The 25168-nt window shown below is 46.2% G+C and overlaps 1 protein-coding gene and 1 pseudogene across 1 annotated transcript in view; both read right to left on the minus strand.

The window, feature by feature from the left end:
• Positions 1-25168, minus strand: part of LOC124789078 (beta-2-syntrophin-like) — a 335827-nt gene that overhangs the window by 277040 nt on the left and 33619 nt on the right.
• On the minus strand, positions 16274-16391 carry LOC124790388 (annotated as a pseudogene).

A 25168-nucleotide genomic window follows, 5' to 3' on the forward strand; every position in this document is an offset into this window, starting at 1 on the left:
GTTGTTTAGACGATAGACCCCGTAGTGGCCGACCGAGCACAAGTTCTTATGCTGCTGAGACAGTTCAGGAAGAAATGGAGACTGTAGCGGGTTCGTCTATGCACGGGGAAGTCAGCGCTCGTGCAGTCGCACGTCGCACCGGCATTTCATACACTACTGTTTGGTTGGCACTGAGGCGTACCCTCCGATGCTATCCGTACAAAATCCATCGGCATCATGAACTGTTACCTGGCGATTTAGTGAAGCGGAGGGCATTTGCAGTGTGGGCGTTTCAAAAGATGGCGGAAGATGACGATTGGTTGAGTAACGTGTTGTGGATTGACGAAGCTCATTTCACGCTCCGAGGGTCTGTCAACGCCCAAATCTGCAGAATTTGGGCTACCGAAAATCTTAGAACTGTCGTGGAAACTCCATTGCACGACGAGAAAGTCACGGTATGGGTTGGATTTACCACATCTACCGTTATCGGGCCTTTTTTCTTCGAGGAAATGCGTGATTCTGGTTTTGTAACTGCTACCGTGACGGGTGAGAGGTACGCCGATATGTTAAAGGATCGCATCATCCCCAGCCTGGCTGATAAACATCTGCTGGAACGTACGATGTTTATGCAGGATGGCTCTCCACCCCATATTGCTAGACGCGTGAAAGATCTCTTGCGCGCGTCGTTTGGTGATGATCATGTGCTCAGCCGCCACTTTCGTCATGCTTGGCCTTCCAGGTCTCCAGACCTCAGTCCGTGCGATTATTAGCTTTGGGGTTACCTGAAGTCGCAAGTGTATCGTGGTCGACCGACATCTCTAGGGACACTGAAAGACAATATTAATGCCTCACCATAACTCCGGACATGCTTTACATTGCTGTTCACAACATTATTCCTCGACTACAGCTATTGTTGAGGAATGATGGTGGACATATTGAGCATTTCCTGTAAAGAAAATCATCTTTGCTTTGTCTTATTTTGTTATGCTAATTATTGCTATTCTGATCAGTTGAAGCGCCATCGGTCGGACATTTTTTGAACTTTTGCATTTTTTTTGGTTCTAATAAAACCCCACGTCATTCCAAGCATGTGTGTCAATTTTTACCTCTCTATCTACATTATTCCGTGATTTATTCAGTTTTCAAATTTATACTGACTTTTTGATCACCCGGTGCATACTTATGTATGAAGTGTCCAGTATGCTGATATGGTCCTCATCATGCTATACACAAATTTCCATTAGCTTCAATGTTCTTGTTGCCATATTTTTGAGCACGTCCAGTGTTATAGTGCGAAGTGCATCCTCGACAGCATATCGCAATACTTCGTTTTCTCATGTGATCTCTCACTGTTGTCGTCGGGATATCGACTTCCGAAGCACGTCTACGAGTCGACCTCACAGGAGATTGTTGAATCGAAGCAAAGATTCCGCTGCATTTTTCTTCTCGCGTCTTCTTCCTTCCACTCCGCTGCCCGTCTTTAACACCACCAAAAGCATATCTTTCCCAATCTAGAAACGTTGCCTATCGCGGTGGAGCCTCTTAAAGTCTTTCCTGGAATGCTCCCACAATCTGTCTCACTGTCTGCTGTGTGTGTTGTCGTTCTTGCACCCACACATTTATCACTAAGCGCTCCTAAATAGTGTAACTATGACCGCTCACGTCTGCCGTGGCTACAAATTAAAATTCGACTGCGGAAACATGTGAGAATGAACTCCAATAATTGATAAGAAGTAACCCAGCTACCAAATAGCATAACAACATTTGATGCCAAACATGGTTGCAAGGTACGGGGGCTTCTCGCCGACCCTGTAGACGGAGATTTACATGTAAGTACAACTGCGTCACGTCACTTAAGATGCAATGTATGCTGGCGATAAAAATTGCGTTCCGCCCATGTGTAAGGTGCGTCAGTAGATACTGCTCCTGTATGGAAACGGGGCCTACCCCTCACTAGGACCACGTCAGTGCGTGATATTAACCACCCACTTGTACACGGAGGAGAGGAGCCTCGAGTGAGACTGCAGGAGAGAGAGAACAGCGGCTGCGCGCGCAGCAGTGTTATCGGGACAGCCGGCGTGTGGTGTTTCCCTTGGCGGCGTCCCGCGCGCTATCTGGCCCGCCAGTCGCGGCACCTCCCGCCGTGAGCAAACAAGTCCGCCCTCATCGCGGGCGGCGGGATTTGCGCGAGCCACTGGCGCGAGGCGCCGATAACGTATCACCAGGGCGGCCGGCCGCGGCAACTCAGACGAACTTCACAGCAGCCACCCGCACCCCTACACTGCCCGACAGACAGTACGAGCTGTCAAGGCCGGCAATCTCTCCGCGTACAGGTTACAGAAATAATGCCAATATTAAAGCAACGCAACCGAGCATCCTAATATGCTGTAGGAGTACCTAATTAACCCCTGGGGAGCAAAATTTTTGTTGAGAGGTAAAAACAAAATTGGTCTGACTATTGATTAATCAAGAGTAAATTACTGTTTGTCAAATTTTTTGCTCAAGAGCAAATACCAATATCATGGGGTGGCACATCGGGCCACATACCTACTGAACTTATTATTAACTAGCCTTCCTCTTGCGACTTCCTCTCTGCTCCCACTCCCATGCCCTCATCCCCCTCTCTCTCTGTGTCTGTCCAATCTCCCCCCTCTCTTTGTCCCTCTCCCCCCTCTCTCTGTCCCTCTTCCCTCTCCTCTAGACCCCCTCCACTCACTCCTCTATCTACATCTACATCCATACTCTGCAATCCACCATACGCTGCATCGCGGAGGGTACCTCGTACCACAAGTATCATTTTCTCTCCCTGTTCCACACCCAAACAGAACGAGGGAAAAATGACTGCCCTAATCTCTCATATCTTATCTTCGTGGTCTTTCCGCGAAATGTAAGTTGGCGGCAGACCTACAGTCAGCCTCAAATGCTGGTTCGCTAAATTTCCTCAGTAGCGATTCACGAAAAGAACGCCTCCTTTCCTCCAGAGACTCCCACCCGAGTTCCTGAAGCATTCCCGTAATACTCGCGTGATGATCAAACCTACCAGTAACAAATCTAGCAGCCCGCCTCTGAGTTGCTTCTATGTCCTCCCTCAATCCGACCTGATAGGGATCCCAAACGCTCGAGCAGTACTCAAGAATAGGTCGTATTAGTGTTTTATAAGCGGTCTCCTTTACAGATGAACCACATCTTCCCAAAATTCTACCAATGAACCGAAGACGACTACCCGCCTTCCCCACAACTACCATTACATGCTTGTCCCACTTCATATCTCTCTGCAGTGTTACGCCCAAATATTTAATCGGCGTGACTGTCAAGCGCTACACTACTAATGGAGTATTCAAATATTACAGGATTCTTTTTCCTATTCATCTGCATTAATTTACATTTATCTATATTTAAAGTTAGCTGCCATTCTTTACACCAATCACAAATCCTGTCCAAGTCATCTTGTATCCTCCTATAGTCACTCAACGACGACACCTTCCCATACACCACAGCATCATCAGCAAACAGCCGCACATTGCTATCCACCCTATCCGAAAGATCATTTATGTAGATAGAAAACAACAGCGAACCTACCACACTTCCCTGGGGCACTCCAGATGATACCCTCACCTCCGATGAACACTCACCGTTGAGGACAACGTACTGGGTTCTATTATTCCCTCGCCCTCTCTCTACCAACCCCTCCTCCTCTCTCTCGGTCATCTCTGTCTGTGCATCTTCTCCCCCCCCCCCCCCCCACAACCAAGTCTCTCAGCCCAGACGTGCCCATCCACACGTGCAACTCCTCAAGACAGACCGATACTACTCCAACAAAACACACCTGTCACGCAGCGCAGCATACATGATGGGGGCTGCAAAACTGTTTCTTGTCCTCGACATATAGACTGCCCTGCAAAGCATGTCAATGAGGCAGGCCAATACCATTCCCACACAATATGCCTGTCATGCCTGACAGCCGTATCTCCATTCCCATTGAAGCTAAGAGGTTATAGACCCAACAACAGTGATATTCGTGAGGTTTGTTGTTTGTGTGCTAAATTTGGATGAAATCGCTCCTGGGGTTTAGACAAGCTATAAGAATGGCATGATAAGTTGGCCACCATCCTCCAAATACAAGTCGTTAAAATTGCAGCCACTATCAGTGAACTCAGAACTGACACTGTAATTTCCCGGTGAAGTGTTAAGTTGTCTATGTGAGTGGATGAGTAATCGAACAACAACAACAACAACTGTACTTACATTTAAATGCATTACGAAACATGAGACACAATCATAAATCTTCACTAAATTGTCATTTTTCTTATACAGCCTTAATTTAATTTCATATTCCTTGCTTCAGATATGTTCAACTTTTGAAGATAACCATCTCTATTATCTGCATTCATGAATCCATGTTGCTTCCATTCGAAGTTTATACCATAGTAACTGACTGGTACACCATTTTTGAATTCATGGTGGGATGATAAAGCAACCAGTGATAAATGATTTGAAGAAACAAACAGTCTTGGCTACAAAACAGGCGTCATTATTTTATATTTTGCCAATGACATGTTTCGCCTTCTTTAAGGTACCCTCAGAATGGCTGGCACAACAGGTGTTAAACACATGGATGCCATCCATGGAAATGTCTTAGCAGGCAACACCGTTGTCAGTATTTTACATCAGGACACCACGCAATATTCTTAAAATACTGACAACGGTGTTGGCTTGCAAAGATATCTGCACAGAAGGCAGCTTATGTGTTTAACACCTTTTCTGCCAGCCAATCTGAAGATACCTTTAAGCAGGCGAAACGCATTGTTGGCAAAATATAAAATAATACCGTAAAGCCTTTTTTGAAGCCGAGACTGTTTATTTCTTCAAAAAATGACTGGTTCAAATTGTTCCCGTCTACGAACTATCAATACTAGAAGACAAACAATAAAACATTCCGTCTCTAATATCCTCGAACCCCGCACTACTTACCGCCCTGCCCCTGAGGTAAGCGACCAACTTTATTTACCTCATGGCCGACGTCACCCACGTCAATTAATACAAGTTCATCTAAAAATTTTAGTCTCTTTCAAGTATTTATGCTTCTTATTGAGCAAGAAATCTACTCTCAAGAAGTTCGCAATGTTAGCTGAAGTTTTTAGATTCGGCTGTTGGTTGCTAGACGCGTATTGCTATAAAATACGCCCGAAAACCGCAGGCTGCACAAATACATTCCTGATTCGGGTCGCAGTTTGTCGACCACTGCTCTCAATCGTTTTAACAACAAATACCCCTTCATGACTTGTTTTTGCGGCTCCACCTATTCCTGGCGGATCTACATTATCACAGGTAAAATAAAGAAGATTATCCATAATGAATACAGGAAATGTGTGCTCGTCTTGAGAAGATCCCTTAGGACATCTGAACAGGGAAACACACTAACTCAGAGTTTAATGCTTTCAATATTAATATCCACGTCTATGCGTGAGAGATAGTGATTACTATATTGACTCGTTAGAACTGTGTGCTTTCACCACACTTTAGAGTTCGCACAGGAGCAATGCATTAGAGATTCACTGTTCTCATCGTTAGACGATTAATGTTCAGATTCGTCAACCCATCTACAACACGCACAGCTAACTGGTTAGACGGTAACTACGATGCAAATGCGAGTTGTAATTGAACTTGTAAATGGGACACCAGTGAACGATTCTAAATTACGACGAAGGCCTTTTGCCCAAAATATTTCACATTAGGGAGGTTGCTATGTTTTTAGTAGTTCTGCAGAGATGATTTCCACATCGACGGCCTTGAGAGCCTTGAATCTCGACTTGCGTCGTTCTATAGTACGAACACTGTCATATAGTGTCTTGAATGCTCCTGGAGTGGTCTTTGAGGAACGGTGGCATCCCCAAGGGAGCTGCTTTGATATGCAGCAATTTCAAATAGACTGGAAATCCTTTGCAGTAAAGTAACGAAAATCGGCGCACTGGAAACCAAAGACACGTTAACCCACAATACGGCACTACAGATACTCATGAGTTAAACAACGGGCCAGGCCCTGTGACTGCTTACAAATCTGAAACCATGGATAACAAGACACATTAGGAATCAACGCGGGGAAAAAGGCACCCTTGTGTCAAGTACTAAGGTTTACTGTTAACACAGAAATCACATTTTTACGTGGAAAGCGTGTAGGTGGTTCCTGGGAGGAACGGGAAAAGCACTTTAAAACTCTTGTAAGCTTTCTATACAGTGAATCACTAACGTCCAACCTGATCAGCATTAACAGTTCTGAACATCACATTCGTCGGTGTGAGCCCACGACTCGTCTCCTACACGCAGTTAGGAATGCTATCGACCGCCTCCTAAATTTCGCCAGATTCAAATAACTCCCAAAACTGGTCACAAATTTTGGCTTTAACAGCGGAATGAGTAACTTTTGACTCAAATGCGAGCATTCACAATGGGTCCTCTTTTCCCGCCGGTCGGTGTGGCCGTGCGGTTCTAGACGCTTCAGTCTGGAACCGTGTGACCGCTACGGTCGCAGGTTCGAATCCTGCCTCGGGCATGGATGTGTGTGATGTCCTTAGGTTAGTTAGGTTTAAGTAGTTCTAAGTTACAGGGGACTGATGACCACAGATGTTAAGTCCCATAGTGCTCAGAGCCATTTGAACCATTTTTGAACCTCTTTTTCCTATTCTATAGTAAGTGGTGCGTCTTGATAGCATCTCACACAGTATCAGTTTCCTATCGTAACGCTGCTGACGTCAAAATGGTTCAAATGGCTCAGAGTACTATGGGACTCAACATCTGAGGTCATCAATCCCCTAGACCTAGAACTACTTAAACCTAACCAACCTAAGGACATCACACACATCCACGCCCGAGGCAGGATTCGAACCTGCGACCGTAGCGGTCGCGCGGTTCCGGACTGAAGCGCCTAGAACCGCTCGGCCACCACGGTCGGCTGCTGACGTCACTAGAAAGTCTTAACGTTCAAGTAAGCCGACTACAAAATTCAGCGTCCGTCACTAATTGTCCATTCAGTCCACTATTACTGAAAACCAGCCCCTTCGGTCACGGCTGCAGACAAGAGCAAGCAATCGTCGCTCGCCACTGTGCATGGGCACCCTGTGGACGCCCGCTGTTGCTTCACTGAGAGCTATGAGCACGTCGTACGGCATGGCCATCGATCGAGCCACACTCAAATGAACGTAAAAACACATGCCCCAATTAACTGGCTAATTGCTGTTCCGAGCACTCGTTCTTCCAGGTTCGCTTAATGATATGGTTTAATATTACGTCCTTAGGGGAAAAAAAACATTCGTAATGAGTAGTACGCTAAAATTAGAGAATTTCGGATATGAATTTGTTCTTTCGCGAACAGAATAGGATGAAGAAGAAAATAATCGTGACGCGCTATACGCCGCCTGCCAAATACTAGATGGTGGGTTGCATAGTGCGGGTATGTAGGACAATCGACGGTAAACGTTAGATTTTAAAATCAATACTATCAACCTGCTTTTCAATAGAACAACGATTTTATTACATGAAAACTCTGTAATTACATGTCATTTTACTGCACATACGATTTAAACATAACAGCACACGGATGATTTTCTCTCGCTCGAACACAATTTTCATGTTGTTCTGGTCTTCAGTCCTGAGACTGGTTTGATGCAGCTCTCCATGATAATCTATCCTGTGCAAGCTCCTTCATCTCCCAGTACCTACTGCAACCTACATCCTTTTGAATCTGCGTAGTGTATTCATCTCTTGGTCTCCCTCTACGATTTTTACCCTCCACGCTGCTCTCCAATACTAAATCGGTGATCCCTTGATGCCTCAGAACATGTCCTACCAACCGATCCCTTCTTCTAGTCAAGTTGTGCCACAAACTCCTCTTTTCCCCAATTCTGTTCAATACCTCCTGACTAGTTACGTGCTCTACCCACCTAATCTTCAACATTCTTCTGTAGCACCACATTTCGAAAGCTTCTATTCTCTTCTTGTCCAAACTAGTTATCGTCCATGTTTCACTTCCATACATGGCTGCACTCCATACAAACACTTTCAGAAACGACTTCCTGACACTTAAATCTATACTCGATGTTAACAAATTTCTCTTCTTCAGAAACGCTTTCCTTGCCATTGCCAGTCTACTTTTTATATCCTCTCTACTTCCACCATCATCAGTTATTTTGCTCCCCAAATAGCAAAACTCCTTTACTACTTTAAGTCTCTCATTTCCTAATCTAATTCCCTCAGCATCACCCGACTTAATTCGACTACATTCTATTATCCTTGTTTTGCTTTTTCTGGTGTTCATCTTATATCCTCCTTTCAAGACACTGTCCATTCCATTCAACTGCTCTTCCAAGTCCCTTGCTGTCTCTGACAGAATTACAATGTCATCGGCGAACCTCAAAGTTTTTATTTCTTCTCCATGGATTTTAATACCTACTACGAATTTTTTCTTTTCTTTCCTTTACTGCTTGCTCAATATACAGATTGAATAACATCGGGGAGAGGCTACAACCTTGTCTCACTCCCTTCCCAACCACTGCTCCCCTTTCACACCCCTCGACTCTTATAACTGCCATCTGGTTTCTGTACAAATTGTAAATATCCTTTCGCTCCCTGTATTTTACCCCTCCCACCTTTAGAATTTGAAAGAGAGTATTTCAGTCAACATTGTCAAAAGCTTTCTCTAAGTCTACAAATGCTACAAACGTAGGTTTGCCTCTCCTTAATCTAGCTTCTAAGGTAGGTCGTAGGGTCAGTATTGCCTCACGTGTTCCAATATTTCTACGGAATCCAAACTGATCTTCCCCGAGGTCGGCTTCTACTAGTTTTTCCATTCGTCTGTAAAGAATTCGTGTTAGTATTTTGCAGCTGTGACTTATTAATCTGATAGTTCGGTAATTTTCACAGCTGTCAACACCTGCTTTCTTTGGGATTGGAATTATTATATTCTTCTTGAAATCTGAGGGTATTTCGCCTGTCTCATACATCTTGCTCACCAGATGGTAGAGTTTAGTCAGGACTGGCTCTCCCAAGGCCGTCAGTAGTTCTAATGGAATGTTGTCTACTCCCGGGGCCTTGTTTCGACTCAGGTCTTTCAGTGCTCTGTCAAACTCTTCACGCAGTATCGTATCTCCCATTTCATCTTCGTCTACATCCTCTTCCATTTCCATAATATTGTTCTCAAGTACATCGCCCTTGTATAGACCCTCTATATACTCCTTCCACCTTTCAGCTTTCCCTTCTTTGCTTAGAACTGGGTTTCCATCTGAGCTCTTGATATTCATACAAGTGGCTCTCTTTTCTCCTAAGGTCTCTTTAATTTTCCTGTAGGCTGTATCTATCTTACCCCTAGTGAGATAAGCCTCCACATCCTTACATTTGTCCTCTAGCCATGCCTACTTAGCCATTTTGCACTTCCTGTCGATCTCATTTCTGAGACGTTTGTATTCCTTTCTGCCTGCTTCATTTACTGCATTTTTATATTTTTTCCTTTCATCAATTAAATTCAATATTTCTTCTTTTACCCACGGATTTCTACTAGCCCTCGTCTTTTTACCTACTTGATCCTCTGCTGCCTTCACTACTTCATCCCTCAGAGCTACCCATTCGTCTTCTACTGTATTTCTTTCCCCCATTCCTGTCAATTGTTCCCTTATGCTCTCCCTGAAACTCTGTACAACCGCTGGTTTAGTCAGTTTATCCAGGTCCCATCTGCTTAAATTCCCACCTTTTTGCAATTTCTTCAGTTTTAATCTACAGTTCATAACCAATAGATTGTGGTGAGAGTCCACATCTGCCCCTGGAAATGTCCTACAATTTAAAACCTTGTTCCTAAATCTCTGTCTTACCATTATATAATCTATCTGATACCTCCTAGTATCTCCAGGATTCTTCTATGTATACAACCTTCTTTTATGATTCTTGAACCAAGTGTTAGCTATGATTAAGTTATGCTCTGTGCAAAATTCTAAGAGACGGCTTCCTCTTTCATTTCTTACCCCCAATCCATATTCACCTACTATGTATCCTTCTCTCCCTTTTCCTACTGTCCAATTCCAGTCACCCATGACTATTAAATTTTCGTCTCCCTTCACTACCTGAATAATTTCTTTTATCTCATCATACATTTCTTCAATTTCTTCGTCATCTGCAGAGCTAGTTGGCATATAAACTTGTACTACTGTAGTAGGTGTGGGCTTCGTATCTATCTTGGCCACTATAATACGTTCGCTATGCTGTTTGTGGTAGCTTACCCACACTCCTATCTTTTTATTCATTATTAAACCTACTCCTGCTTACCCCTATTTGATTTTGTATTTATAACCCTGTATTCACCTGACCAGAAGTCTTCTTCCTCCTGCCACCGGACTTCACTAATTCCCACTATATCTAACTGTAACTTATCCATTTACGTTTTTAAATTTTCTAACCTACCTGCCCGAATAAGGGATCTGACATTCCACGCTCCGATCCGTAGAATGCCAGTTTTCTTTCTCCTGATAACGACGTCCTCTTGAGTAGTCCCCCCTCCGGAATATTTTACCCAAGAGGACGCCATCATCATTTAACCATACAGTAACGCTGCATGCCCTCGGGAAAAATTACGGCCATAGTTCCACTTGCTTTCAACCGTTCACAGTACCAGCACAGCAAGGCCGTTTTGGTTAATGTTACAAGGCCAGATCAGTCAATCATCCAGACTGTTGCCCCTGCAACTACTGAAAAGGCTGCTGCCCCTCTTCAGGAACCACACGTTTGTCTGGCCTCTCAACAGATACCCTTCCGTTGTGGTTGCACCTACGGTACGGCTATCTGTATCTCTGAGGCACGCAAGCCTCCCCACCAAAGGCAAGGTCCATGGTTCATGGGGAGTTGGGAGGGGGGGGGGGGGACAATTTTCATGGCTTTGCTGAAAATCCCAGTATAAACGTTCCGACACTTCAGACAACCTTTCTTACTTTCTTGTTGATTGCCTCCCTCAGTCCGGATTAAGTGCGGTCTTTGCGAATGTAGATATGTTATCTGCGGAACTTGTGCTAAGTAGAATCGCAACTGATCAGATCAAGGGGCCCTGGGATATCGACAAAATGTGAAATTACCCTTCCTGGAAACATGCAACGAACCACATCTATTGATACCATTGGAGTGTCTGGAACCGCTTCATCCTGTTCGGGGAAACATTTCGTATGTTGAGTATACGTTGTTTTATTAGCTGTGAATGCGAGAGAGTTCTGGACATGTGCACTTAACATTTAGCCATGAATGTCAACAGTCACAGTAGTGACTCCTAAAACTTGAATGAAACGGACCAACTACGGCAAACAATGCCAATTACACTTCGCACTATTACATGTAGCGACGATTATCACTACCCAGTAGGGTACTGTTACTGACCTCTTTTCTCAAATGAAAATGAATATCAGTCATCAGCAGATTTTATTTTTTTGTTTTCAATTAGCACTTTCATCTGAATGGTCAAGTCCTCTCGTTCACATTCTGGCACTTTAAGCTATTTAACGACACACAACTTGCATTGATGAAACAGAGCGCAGTGATAACATGTTTTCTGTTTCATGCACTTCACAGTGGTTTGTATAGTATACAGTCTGATTTCGCTAAATGGAAACAAAGTGCTTCATGGCATAAACCAGACCACCATGTGACACATTCTTCACGACAGCCGCCGCTATCTGTATCACTTACAGCGCGTGCAGGCCTTCTTACCTACCGCTGTTTCGTCGCACAGGCCACCACCGTGCTGGGACTTTGTCATCCATCCTATTCACAGATGAGGCTATCTCTACGAGAGGCGGTACCATCAGCCTTCACAACACCGACCTGTGGTACGGAAAACCCCCATGGTGGCAGCGGATCATCAGCACTGGTTCAGCCTCAGTGTGTGGGTGGGGATTGTTCGCGACCGCCTCTTGGGACCAATCACTCGTCCACAACACTGGACAGGTGACGCACCTCCTGCGGGTGACACTGACTGCCCTGCTGGAGGATGCGCGTTTGGTAGTACGAAGAGTAATGTCGCTATTACATGATAGTACCTTAGTTCACACTTTGGGTGTAGAGCTAAAACACTAGTGCAGACAGAACATTACCACTTCTCTGATGTGTTCCCATGCGTGCTTTCCGTCACTGAAACGTACAGAACCAAAATCTTTTTTTCTCTATCTCCAAGTGCATGTACCTCCAATGGAAAGTATTTGCCGCCGTATGTCCACATGAGCTTTTTGCTTAATTGTGAATTGCAGAGTAACCATGCACATGTTGATCTAGAAATGGTCTGGGTAATTTTCAGACTGCCTCAAGAGACGATATTAGTGTTTAAGATCCCGTCGACAAGGAAGTCATTGGAGATTGAGCACAAGCTCGGATTAGGGAACCATGGGGTAGGAAATTGGCCGTGCCCTTTCAAAGGAATCATCTCCGCATTTGCCTGCAGCTATTTAGCGAAATCACAGGAAACCTAAATCAGGATGGCCGGACGCGGGTTTGAACCGACGTCCTCCCGAATGCGAGTCCAGTGTGCTAACCACGGCGCCACCTCGCTCGATGCGCCTCAAGACATAAACACAGTTTCTAAGTTTAATACTTGACTTACTGTGTTAAACCACTGTCATAAGATTATACCTCGTAAGAGCGTTAGGGTGTCAAAAAATTTTTTTTTAAAATAGGCCTGTTTGGTAGCGCACATCTTCCTGAATAGTTTGATGTATAAAACATATATATTTAAGAGATTATAAGGCACTTTATTTGGTCTTAAGTGCACCAAGATGCAGCGCCACACCCCTCTGCACAGTACCGTTCCCTTATCCGAACTTGTGCTCCATCTCTAATGACCTCGTTGTCGGTGGGACGTTAAACATTAATCTCCTCTCTTGTGGCGGAGTAGCTGACAGTCTGAGAATTACCAAGACTATATTCTAGAGCAACACCCACATGATTACTCTGCAATTCATAATTAAGTGCCTGGCATAGGCTATTTCTCTACCGTTCCAGTCTCGAACGGCTCACAGGAAATACGAACACTTAAATATTTCTATGAGAGTTCCGATTTCTCTTATTTTATTATGATGGTCATTTCTCCCTGTGTGGGTGGGCGCCAACAAAATATTTTCGCAATCTGAGGAGAAAGCTGATGATTGAAATTTTATGACAGCAACCTGCCGCAAGGAAATGTACCTTTGTCTTAATGACTGCCACCCCAATTCACGTATAATATCTGTGGCACACTCTCCCCTATTTCGCGATAATGCAAAACGAACTGCCCTTCTTTGGACTTTTTCGATGTCCTCCATCAGTCTCATCTGATGAGGATCCCACACTGCACGGCAGTACTCCAGAAGAGGCCGGAACAAGCGAGGTGTAAGCAATCTCGTAGACCTGTAGCACTTTCTAAGAGTTGATCCAGTATTTACGAACGAGGGCACTCAGTCGTTTCCAACAAACTTTTCCCGCTGACATCTCCCACAAAATAATACAAGACAAAAAGTTTTTTGCGTACTACATTTTCGCTTTTCATGCAGTATAACTTCAGTATGAGGCATGAAGTTTTAATTTATTAGTTATTTTACTACATCTGTATTCGCAACGAATTTTACAGACAATATCCACAATACCACTAAATGGACCTGTAAACTAACATCACTGAACGACACGTCGCTCAGGAGACATGAAATCACAAATATAGTGATGCGTGAAAAACTAGCTTTTCTCAAAACGAAGTGCAAATTTGTGAACAGAAGTTTGAAGCTGTTTTACGCATGTGATTTCGACTCTTCAAAGAATCTGAGGTTGAGAGAGGGGAGGTGAAGAGGCGTAGTGGTAACAGCTATTTCAAAAATGTCCGGTTTCCGTTGGTCACCTTGAAGATGTAGACGGGCCGTACCCGGAGACGGCCACTGGCTACCCCAGACTTTCTTTTTACAGTCAGTTTCTGGTGACGAAAATGGTAACGCAAGAGATGTGAAGCTTAGGGAAGTGAAGTGAAGAGAACGTCGCGGCGAGCCGTATGTGGTGTTGACGCGCGGGGAGAGAGGAGAATCGCGACCGAAGTTCATAGGCTGTGAAGGCTTACGCGGCCTCCATTCCAAACTGTGCAGGGGCTGCTCCCGCGTCAGCGCACCGTAATCCCGGAAAGGGCCGGATGACGCGCCCAATCCCAAAGGAAAGGCAGCAGCAAATCCCGGAGGCGGTGCCCGTCCGCAGAATCCGAAGACACGAACAGACTGAGAGGCAGCCAGACGGCTTTTACAGGTCGGAGGGAGAGCACAACACACTCAACAAAACCACTGGAAAAAAAATTGCACTAGCAATGAGCGTGTATGGGGTTAGGTTCGAAGCGTCAACAGACTGAAAGAGCAAGCCTTCTGAAAACGAAAAAAGTATCGTTACTGTGAAATGAAAACAAGACAGTAACCAAAATAAAGGCAATATCTTCTAAAGTATAAAATCAGTTCCTGGATAACATTAGATATGGTCTTTTTCTACCACGTGCACAGAAACTTAGTTGGATCTTCCTCATCTACCGGGTGATCAAAAAGTCAGTATAAATTTGAAAACTGAACAAATCACGGAATAATGTAGATAGAGAGGTACAAATTGACATGGAATGACATAGGTTTTTATTACAACCAAAAAATACAAAGTTCAAAAAATGTGCGACAAATGGCGCTTCATCTGATCAGAATAGCAATAATTAGCATAACAAAGTAAGACAAAGCAAAGATGATGTTCTTTACAGGAAATGCTCAATATGTCCACCATCATTCCACAACAATAGCTGTAGTCGAGGAATAATGTTGTGAACAGCACTGTAAAGCATGTCCGAAATTATGGTGAGACATTGGCGTCGATGTTGTCTTTCAGCATCCCTAGAGATGTCGGTCGATCACGATACACTTGCGACTTCAGGTAACCCCAAAGCCAATAATCGCACGGACTGAGGTCTGGGGACCCGGGAGGCCAAGCATGACGAAAGTGGCGGCTGAGCACACGATCATCACCAAACGACGCGCGCAAGAGATCTTTCACGCGCCTAACAATACTTTTTTTTTTAATAAAACCCCATGTCATTCCAAGCATGTGTGTCACTTTTTACCTCTTTATCTACATTATTCCGTGGTTTATTAAGTTTTCAAATTTATACTGACTTTTTTATCACCCGGTATATCTACATACGCACTCCGTCAACAACGGTACGGTGCATGGTCAATGATGTTTTGATGTCTGGTTTGTGGGGCTCTCAACTGCACAGTAATCAGCGCCCGTATTAAGTCCCAACTTTGACACAGTCGAGTTTAGCCACTGTCACGAATGATGGTGTTGAAATGATGAGAGCAACACAGACACCTAGTTCCCGGGCAGCGAAAATCCCCAACCCGCCTGGGAATCGAAAGCGGGACCCCGTGATCCAGGGGCAGCAATGCTAGCCATTAGACCACAAGCTGTGCACATGTGCATGGTGGAGGAGAGTACCTTGTACCTGTACTAGTCATTTCCTGTCCTGTTCCACTAGCAAATAGAGCTAACTGTCTAAGCGCCCCTCGCACGAGCCCTAACTTCTTGCATCTTATCTTCATGGTCCTTACGTAAAATGTACGTCGGCCACAGTAGAATACTTCTGCAGTCAGCTTCAAATGCCAGTATTTGCGAAATACTGTCTTTTGGAAAGAGCATCGTATTCTCTCCAGGGATTCCTATTTGAGTTTACGAACCGTTTGCGTAACATTTGGCTGCTGTTCGAACCTAACAGTAACAAATCTACCAGGTCTACTCTGAATTACTTCGAAATTTACTTTAATCTGAGGTGGTGGTGATTCCGAACACTCCAACAGTACTCAAGAATGAATATCACTAGCGTTCTACAAGCAGTCTCCTTTACGGATGCGCCATACTTTCCCAAAAACTGGACTCGCATTCGGCAGGACGACGGTTCAAACCAGCGGCCGGCCATCCTGATTTAGGTTTTCCGTGATTTTCCCAAACAGCTTCAGGCAAATGCCGGGAATGTTCCTAACCTTCCCCAAACCAACGAACCAACTAACTTTCCCAAATTCTCTCATTGAAACAAAGTCGAGCGTTCTTCTCACTACCAACCTGACGTGCTCATTCTATTTCATATCGCTTTGCAACGTTACGCCTGGATATTTAATCCAAGTGGCTGTGTCAAGCTGCACCGTGCTACTGCAGTATTCTAACGTTACAGGACAGTTTTGCCTACTCATCCGCATTAACTTAACACTAAGCATCACGAGGCTGAGTGCACCCCGAAATATGGCAACAGCGCATGGCGACCTGGATGGTCACCCATCCAAGTGCCAACCACTCCCGACAGCGCTTAACTTCGGTGATCTCATGGGAACCGGTGTATCCACTGCGGCAAGGACGTTGCCCTACGCAGACAGGTGGGGTGCTCTAATTCCGTCCCAGGGGTTATGGGGTGGCGGCAGGAAGGGCATCCGGCCACCCCTAAAATATTAACCATGCTAATTCCGTACTTAACCCTGCCGACCCAGCACACAATGCGGGATAAAGGCAGTAGCGAAAGAAAGTAACCATCGACGTTATAATGACATCATAATCACTAATCACCGTTTCTATATTGACACTGTAGGTAAGATCATTAGTTGTTTAAGGCAATTTTCGGAAAACGTGTTCACAAGTACTCTGCAAAACTGTCGTACCACTTACAGACGTTCCAGTCTATGCTTCGATACTTTGTAGGTTGTAGTCACCTCCACCCAATATCGCATGATTTGGGTATTTCCGCGATGTGGAAGTAAGTGGAAAGCTCTGAGATATTTAGCGAGTCGTTGAGAGTATATCGGAAAGACAGATTAGAGGCCATAGGAAGGGGAGTGTTCATTGGCGCGGATAAAAATATTGTCTCTATTGAGGTCGAAGTTAAGTGTGACAGTGAAGTTATGTAGTCGCGTGTAACATGTGTGGATGTTTTTAAAGGCGACCACACTGCGATGTGACAGTTCTAGAGTCATTCAAAGACAATCGACGGTCAATTGCGCGGAAAGACCCAGATCGTGCAATACTAAATAGTGGCGACTTTAACCTACCGAGTATAGATTGGGATTTTTTTTTCTTCTAATAATTTCCGGGTATGCAGCCGGATCCCGTCGACATTCTGCCACGATATTTCGGCCCAGAGACGTCCGGCCATCATCAGGTGAGTACACAACTACTGAAGAGCCCAGGTGCAGTCGCGGTATTTATGCCGAATCTCGCGCATGTGAAATGTACTGGCATCCTACAGCGCATGCGTCAGGTGTTGACATGCGCAGCATAGCCGAGTTGTACGTGCTGCCCTCGGTGGTGGAAATAAAGGTCCATCTAGTCATTGAGTATCGAATGACACTGTCGATTCCGCTGTGATTGTATAATTTTAATAACAGGATTCCAATTTTTATCCAGCTGAAAGCCGTTGTCACGAATTATAAGATTATTGGAAAGACGTATTTCCACTGATTCCTTGATTACGGAATCACAAAAACCGGAAACCGGGGATAAAATTTTTGTTACATTGTATTCCATTGAATGTCCCAAAGAAATACAGTGCTCTGCTACTGCCGATTTTGACGGTTGCCGCAGACGGGTGTATCTTTCATGTTCTATACATCGTTCATGGACAGTTCTTGTCGTCTGGCCAATATATGCAGCGCCACATTCACAGGGAATTTTGTAGACGCCTGCCTTCTTCAGTTGTAAATCGTCTTTAACGGATCCAACCAGGGCCCGGTTCTTTGCTGGTGGACGGAAGATAACCTTGATTTTATTTTTCTTCAGTAATCGGCCTATTTTCGACGACACATTCCCGGCGTATGGAAGGAACGCAGTTGATTTAAAGTCATCATCTGCGTCCTCAGTGCGTTGCTTCTTGTTATGATAGTTGCGCATGGCCTTCCTTATTTGGCGAGAAGTGTAGCCATTCTCTTTGAAAACCTTCTCCAAGTGTTCTAATTCTGCGTGGAGGTTTTCATCATCCGATATTATATGCGCTCGATGTATTAAGGTACTGAGAACACCGGCTGTTCGTGCTGGGTGATGGCAGCTTGACGCCTGGAGATACAGATCTGTGTGAGTCGCTTTCCTGTACACAGAATGTCCTAATGACCCATCATTTTTACGGCGTACTAGCACGTCTAGAAATGGTAAAGTGCCCTCTTTTTCAATCTCCATCGTAAATTTGATGTTCTCATGTAATGAGTTTAAGTGATGAAGGAATTTCTCCAGTTCCTGTCTGCCATGAGGCCATACAGCAAAAGTATCATCTACGTACCGCCAGAAGACCGTAGGCTTTAAAACAGCAGATTCAAGTGCTTTCTCCTCAAAGTCCTCCATAAAGAGATTAGCTACCACAGGCGACAAAGGGCTCCCCATGGCGACGCCGTCTGTTTGTTCAAAGAATTCGTCATTGAATAAAAAGTACGTTGAGGAGAGTATATGTTAAAACAAGGCCGTCATTTCTGCACTGAATAAGTTACCAATAAGATGTAATGATTCCATTAAAGGCACTTTGGTAAAAAGTGAGACCACATCAAAGCTGACTAATAAATCCGAGCTGCTAAGCTTAACTTCCTTCAAGCGACTGACAAAATCCTCGGAATTACGTATATGGTGGCGACACTTACCCACATACGGCTTTAGTAATGAGGCCAGATATTTTGCTGTAGAATAGGTCGCAGCACCAATATTACTCACTATTAATCGTAGTGGGGCACCATCCTTGTGTATCTTCGGAAGACCGTAGAGTCTTGGTGGTACTGCATTGTGTGGTCTCAATCTCTTGATAACTTCTTCAGGTAGAGAACAGTCGTTCAAAAGGGTAGTAGTTTTCCTTGATATTCGGCTTGTTGGGTCCTTTTCAATTCTACGGTACGTAGAATCATTTAGCTGACAATATATCTTCTCGTTGTAGGCTTCTCTTGTCAGAAGAACTGTGGCGTTACCCTTATCCGCAGGCAGTACGACTGTGCTAGTATCTTCTCTCAGGCTGCGGAGAGCAGCTCTTTCAGCTGGCGAGATGTTACTCCGTTGTGGCGCACATTTCAACAACGTTCGGCAAGATTCACGTCGAATTTCGTCTGCAGAATCCACAGGGAGACGTCTAATGGCTTCCTCAATGGAACTGATGAAATCCGTTAAAGGCAGTGAGGCAGGTGTAGGAGCGAAGTTTAAACCTTTCGCAAGCACTGACATCATCGCATCGTCAAAAGATTTCTCCGTGAGGTTCACCACGGATCGTCCAGAGATAGCTTCTTGCGGTTTTCGTGTTACGAGTTGGCTAAACTTCGCACTTTGTCTGTTCGTACTGTCCCTGTGAGCCCAGTCTGCCTTGACCCAGGATACGCCGTCAATCCAGTCCCAACTAAGGGAAGAACATCTTGCTGAAATCTTCAGATGTAAATAATATAAATTCCTGGCGACAGCGTCTAACTCACGACGCGTAAAACGGATTCGTTCTCTTACTAAAGCCAGACTCGCCTTGCGTTTTATATTGTTGGCAGCCACACTATTAATAAAATGAACAACTCTGGCGAAAGTTGGAATCAAGTTATTGTCTCTACATTTCAGTAAAAAATTTAGTGAACACAGCAACCTGGCTCTTTTCTCACGTAATTTATCCAATACGTGGATATCCTGAACCATCTCCTCCCCGTAAAGGTATTTGATGTGACTTCTGAAATTTTCCCGGCATATTTCTTCTTCTTATAATTTCCGGGTATGCAGCCGGATCCCGTCGACATTCTGCCACGATATTTCGGCCCAGAGACGTCCGGCCATCATCAGGTGAGTACACAACTACTGAAGAGCATGCGCTGTAGGATGCCAGTACATTTCACATGCGCGAGATTCGGCATAAATACGCGACTGCACCTGGGCTCTTCAGTAGTTGTGTACTCACCTGATGATGGCCGGACGTCTCTGGGCCGAAATATCGTGGCAGAATGTCGACGGGATCCGGCTGCATACCCGGAAATTATTAGAAGAAGAAATACGCCGGGAAAATTTCAGAAGTCACATAGATTGGGATGTTTACGGACTCATCGCGGGAAGTACAGCCAGACAGTCATGCGAAATACTTTTGAATAAGCTTTCTGAAAACTGTCTTGAGCGCTAGCTCGGTAGCCCACCCCCAATGGACATATCTTAGATCTTGTAGCTACAAATAGGCCGGACCTTATCGGCAATGTCAGTATACGAGGTGCATTCAAGTTCTAAGGCCTCCAAATTTTTTTTTTTTAATTAACTACTCACCCGAGATCGATGAAACTGGCGTTACTTCTCGACGTAATCGCCCTGCAGACGTACACATTTTTCACAACCTTTACGCGATGATTCCATGGCAGCGGCGAAGGCTTCTTTAGGAGTCTGTTTTGACCACTGGAAAATCGCTGAGGCAATAGCAGCACGGCTGGTGAATGTGCGGCCACGGAGAGTGTCTTTCATTGTTGGAAAAAGTCACTAGGAGCCAGGTTAGGTGAGTAGGGAGCATGAGGAATCACTTCAAAGTTGTTATCACGAAGAAACTGTTGCGTAACGTTAGCTCGATGTGCAGGTGCGTTGTCTTGGTGAAACAGCACACGCGCAGCCCTTCCCGAACGTTTTTGTTGCAGTGCAGGAGGGAATTTGTTCTTCAAAACATTTTCGTAGGATGAACCTGTTACCGTAGTGCCCTTTGGAACGCAATGGGTAAGGGTTACGCCTTCGCTGTCCCAGAACATGGACACCATTATTTTTTCAGCACTGGCGGTTACTCGAAATTTTTTTGGTGGCGGTGAATCTGTGTGCTTCCATTGAGCTGACTGGCGCTTTGTTTCTGGATTGAAAAATGGCATCCATGTCTCATCCATTCTCACAACCGAAGAAAAGAAAGTCCCATTCATGCTGTCGTTGCGCGTCAACATTGGTTGGCAACATGCCACACGGGCAGCCATGTGGTCGTCCGTCAGCATTTGTGGCACCCACCTGGATGACACTTTTCGCATTTTCAGGTCGTCATGCAGGATTGTGAGCACAGAACCCACAGAAATGCCAACTCTGGAGGCGATCTGTTCAACAGTCATTCGGCGATCCCCCAAAACAATTCTCTCCACTTTCTCGATCTTGTCGTCAGACCGGCTTGTGCGAGCCCGAGGTTGTTTCGGTTTGTTGTCACACAATGTTCTGCCTTCATTAAACTGTCGCACCCACGAACGCACTTTCGACACATCCATAACTCCATCACCACATGTCTCCTTCAATTGTCGATGAATTTCAATTGGTTTCACACCACGCAAATTCAGAAAACGAATGATTGCACGCTGTTCAAGTAAGGAAAACGTCGCCATTTTAAGTATTTAAAACAGTTCTCATTCTCGCCGCTGGCGGTAAAATTCCATCTGCCGTATGGTGCTGCCATCTCTGGGACGTATTGACAATGAACGCGGCCTCATTTTAAAACAATGCAGATGTTTCTATCTCTTTCCAGTCTGGAGAAAAAAAATCGGAATCCTTAGAACTTGAATGCACCTCGTAGAAACGGGGATTAGCGATCATTATCTCATTAGGAGAGTGTTTCTGCTAGACAGAACAGGTAAGCAGTTGTTACCATCTCACTTAGCCAGTGAATTGACGTCACTTAGTTCCACTAAGAAGGACGTAAAGGGATTATGGGCAAACTTCAAGCAGATTGTAAATCGTGGTCTATAGAGTTGCGTGACTAATAAGTGAATAAAGGATGGAACACACCCACCATGGTTTAATAACTAAAGTCGGAAGATGCAGAGGAAGCACAGGGTGTTGCACTCTTGGTTCAAAAGAAAAAGAGCAAATAACGAAAAGCAAAGCTTAGTAGGGATTCGTGCGTCTGTGGAAAGATCCATGCGCGGAGCATACAACAACTACCACCGCCACACCTTAGCAAAAGATCTGGCAGAGGACCCGAGAAAATTTTGATCCTCCGTAAAATCGCTGACTGGGTCTAACGCCTCCTTTCAGTCACTCGTTGAACAGTCTGGAGTGGCAGTTGAAGACAGTGAAACGAAAGCCGAAGTTTTAAATTTCACATTCAAGAACTCGATCACACATGAGAATCGTACAAACATACCGTCATTTGTCCATCGGACAGTCTCCCGTATGGATGACATAGTAATGAGCATCCCTGGCATAGTAGAGAAACAACTGGAAGATATGAAAGCAAATAAATCACCAGGGCTGGATGGAATCCAAATTTGGTTTTACAAAGAGAACTCTACGGCATTGTCTCCTTACCTAGCATGCATTTATCGTGAATCTCTCGCCCAGCACCAAGTCTCAAGCGACTGGAAACAAGCGCAGTTGACTCCCGTGTATAAGAAGGGTACAAGAATGGACACACACACACACACACACACACACACACACACACACACACACACACACCACATGTCGTTCGAGTGAGAGATGTCGAAGCGAGCGAGCGGAGCTACGTACTGCGAAGGGTGTGGCGGATCGCCGTCCGGCGGAGCTTGCTCCGTCGGCGGCCCCATCCGGCCCCCCACTTACGACGGACCACGCAACGAATGAGGACATGATGATGGATATCGCTATGGAAGCGCTTGCAGTTCCACTTCCGGAGTCGGAAGAAGACGAGCCCTCTGCCGTACCACCACCTCGTCGGCAGTCCGGCAAAAGCAGAAGAGAAGAAGATACAGCCCCTACCGGCGGGCGCAGCTCACCGACAGAGAAGCGATCGAAACAAACGCCTGTTGCTGATGACGACGGATTCACTCGCCCGAAAAGACGCCACACAGCGCGAAGAAAGGTGCTGTCCACCTACGAGCCGGCATCCATCGACAACATTTTTGCTGCCCTTGAGAATGCCCCAGAGGAACCTCTGCGCCCTTCCACTACCGCCGATTGTTCTGAAATATGAAGGGACCTTCAAGCAGCTGCAACAGCTTCTCACTAGCTGGACGACGGCAGTCTACAATGTGAAGGTCGCCGGAAGAGACATGTACAAGATTACACTGCGCTCAGCGGACGACTACCGACGTGTGACGCAGGAGGCGTCTGAAAGGGCAATCCCTTTCTTCACTGACGCCACCACACCGGACCGCGTCCTGAAGATAGTCATCCGACATCTGCCCTTCAACATGGAGCCGGGTCACATTAAAGAAGAACTTGAAGAGCTCGACTTCAGTGTCAGAACAGTGGTCAAGATGAAGCAGCCCATATCACGTGACTACATGCCCCTGTTCCTCGTTATCGCAACAGATACAATCGAGAACAGGAAGCTCTATCAGTTCACCCGACTCGCCAACGTCTCGGTGACCACAGAAGACTTGCGCGCCAAGAGTGGCCTGTCCAGTGCTACCGGTGCCAGGGCATCAACCACGTCGCCCGGCATTGCTCCATGCCTGAAAAATGTGTGAAATGCGCCGGTGCACACCCAGCGAAGAACTGCCCCATCCCCCGGAAGCAGCAGCCAACGTGCGCTCTCTGTGGAGGCCCTCACGTTGCCAGCTACCGCGGCTGCGATGTTTGGAGGCGCGCCATTGCTCGTCAGCGAGGCCAGCCAGTCGCCACGAAACAGAGGAAGTCTGCCAAGGTAGAACCTCCAGTATCCTCCGCAGCAGCTGTCGCCAGAGGACTGGCGCCCCGCCGACCCAATAGCGACGGCGCCGACCATGAAGACGCACAAGCACGTCGCCGCAATGAAGACTCACAAACCCGAAACCCGAGATCTTTTCGAAGACGCAGAGGCACGACATCCACACTGAAACTGCGCCCCTCCACCTGTGCAGAATTTGACGGATCCGGAGCCGGGCCCCTCCTCTGTTGACCCACCCGCGACGTCTGGTGCACGCCCACAACGCCGCGGGGGCCGACGCAAGACAGGGGGTCGCACAACCAGCACTCCTGAAGAAGCCACGTACAATGACGAAGAGGAGGCCACTCCCATCGGCGTCAGAGAAGATGCGGCACCGGCCGCCTCCACCACGGACATTGCAAGTTTGATTGCTCAACTCACCGCGCTTGTGGCGAACACAACAAAACTGCTTGATGTCCTCACGCAGCACCTGACAGCTGCACAGAAGATTGCCGCACCGGCAGCCACCGGACGCTCCTCCACTACTCATCATGGGAAGTGTTAGAGGACTCATGGTAGTCGCGTGGAACACCCTTTGTCTACGCACACAAGCTGGCGAATTTCGTCAATTCCTTCGTGATGAAGCAGTGGACATCTGTCTGCTCAGCGAAACCCGCCTTAAACCAGGCATTGCAGTCGAAGCGCCGAATTACTCCTGTTACCGTGCTGACAGGCCAACTGCCGGTGGAGGAATGGTCATCTACATAGGGAAAGGGATCCGTCACCACCAGATTCAACTGCCGCCGCTCGTGACGCTGGAGGCGATCGGAGTTGTAGCGCACACGTCAGCGGGAGCCATACCCTTCATTGCCCTCTACAAACCGCCGTCACATCCATGGGTAGATGCGGACTTGGAATATCTTCTCTCCATCGGAGGCAAGCTGTTCATCGCTGGAGACTGTAACTCCAAGCACGTCGCTTGGCATTCACGACTAACCAACACGGACGGACGCTGCGTCCTACGAATCGTGGATCGCAATGACGCCGTGGTAGTAGGTCCCTACGATCCCACCATCTTCCCCGTTAATGGACAACCGGACATAGTCGACTTCGCGGTCGTGAAAGGCATTCCGCACCGGATCCTCGTATCGACACGGAATGTCCTCTCCTCTGACCATGTGCCAGTTGTTTTTTGACGTCGACCTCGACCCACTGCAGTTACCCAGGCGTGGAGTGTCACTCTCTGGAGTCAACTGGAATCTATTTCGCAACACCCTGACCGAGTCCCTATATGCGATGCCACCTGTGGACGACACAGAAGCTGAAGATTCACTCCTCCGCTTCACAGACGCCACCCTCGACGCATTCAAAGAAGCGGCTCCTCCCAGACGCGAGCGCCAGGAGTGGGCTAACCGTGTGGCGACTCTTCAGCTTGACGACGGGTCTGCCTGGAGGACCACGAAACACTTCCTACGGCGAACGCAGCGCATGCCGCCTCTCCGAACTGCAACCGGAATTGTCTGTGAACCAAACGCGAAAGCTGACGTCCTCGCCGATGTTTTTGAAGAGAATTTCAAGCCTGTAGGGGATCCACTGGACGCAGAG

This window comes from Schistocerca piceifrons, chromosome 3 (assembly GCF_021461385.2).
Source record: "Schistocerca piceifrons isolate TAMUIC-IGC-003096 chromosome 3, iqSchPice1.1, whole genome shotgun sequence".
Taxonomy (NCBI): domain Eukaryota; kingdom Metazoa; phylum Arthropoda; class Insecta; order Orthoptera; family Acrididae; genus Schistocerca; species Schistocerca piceifrons.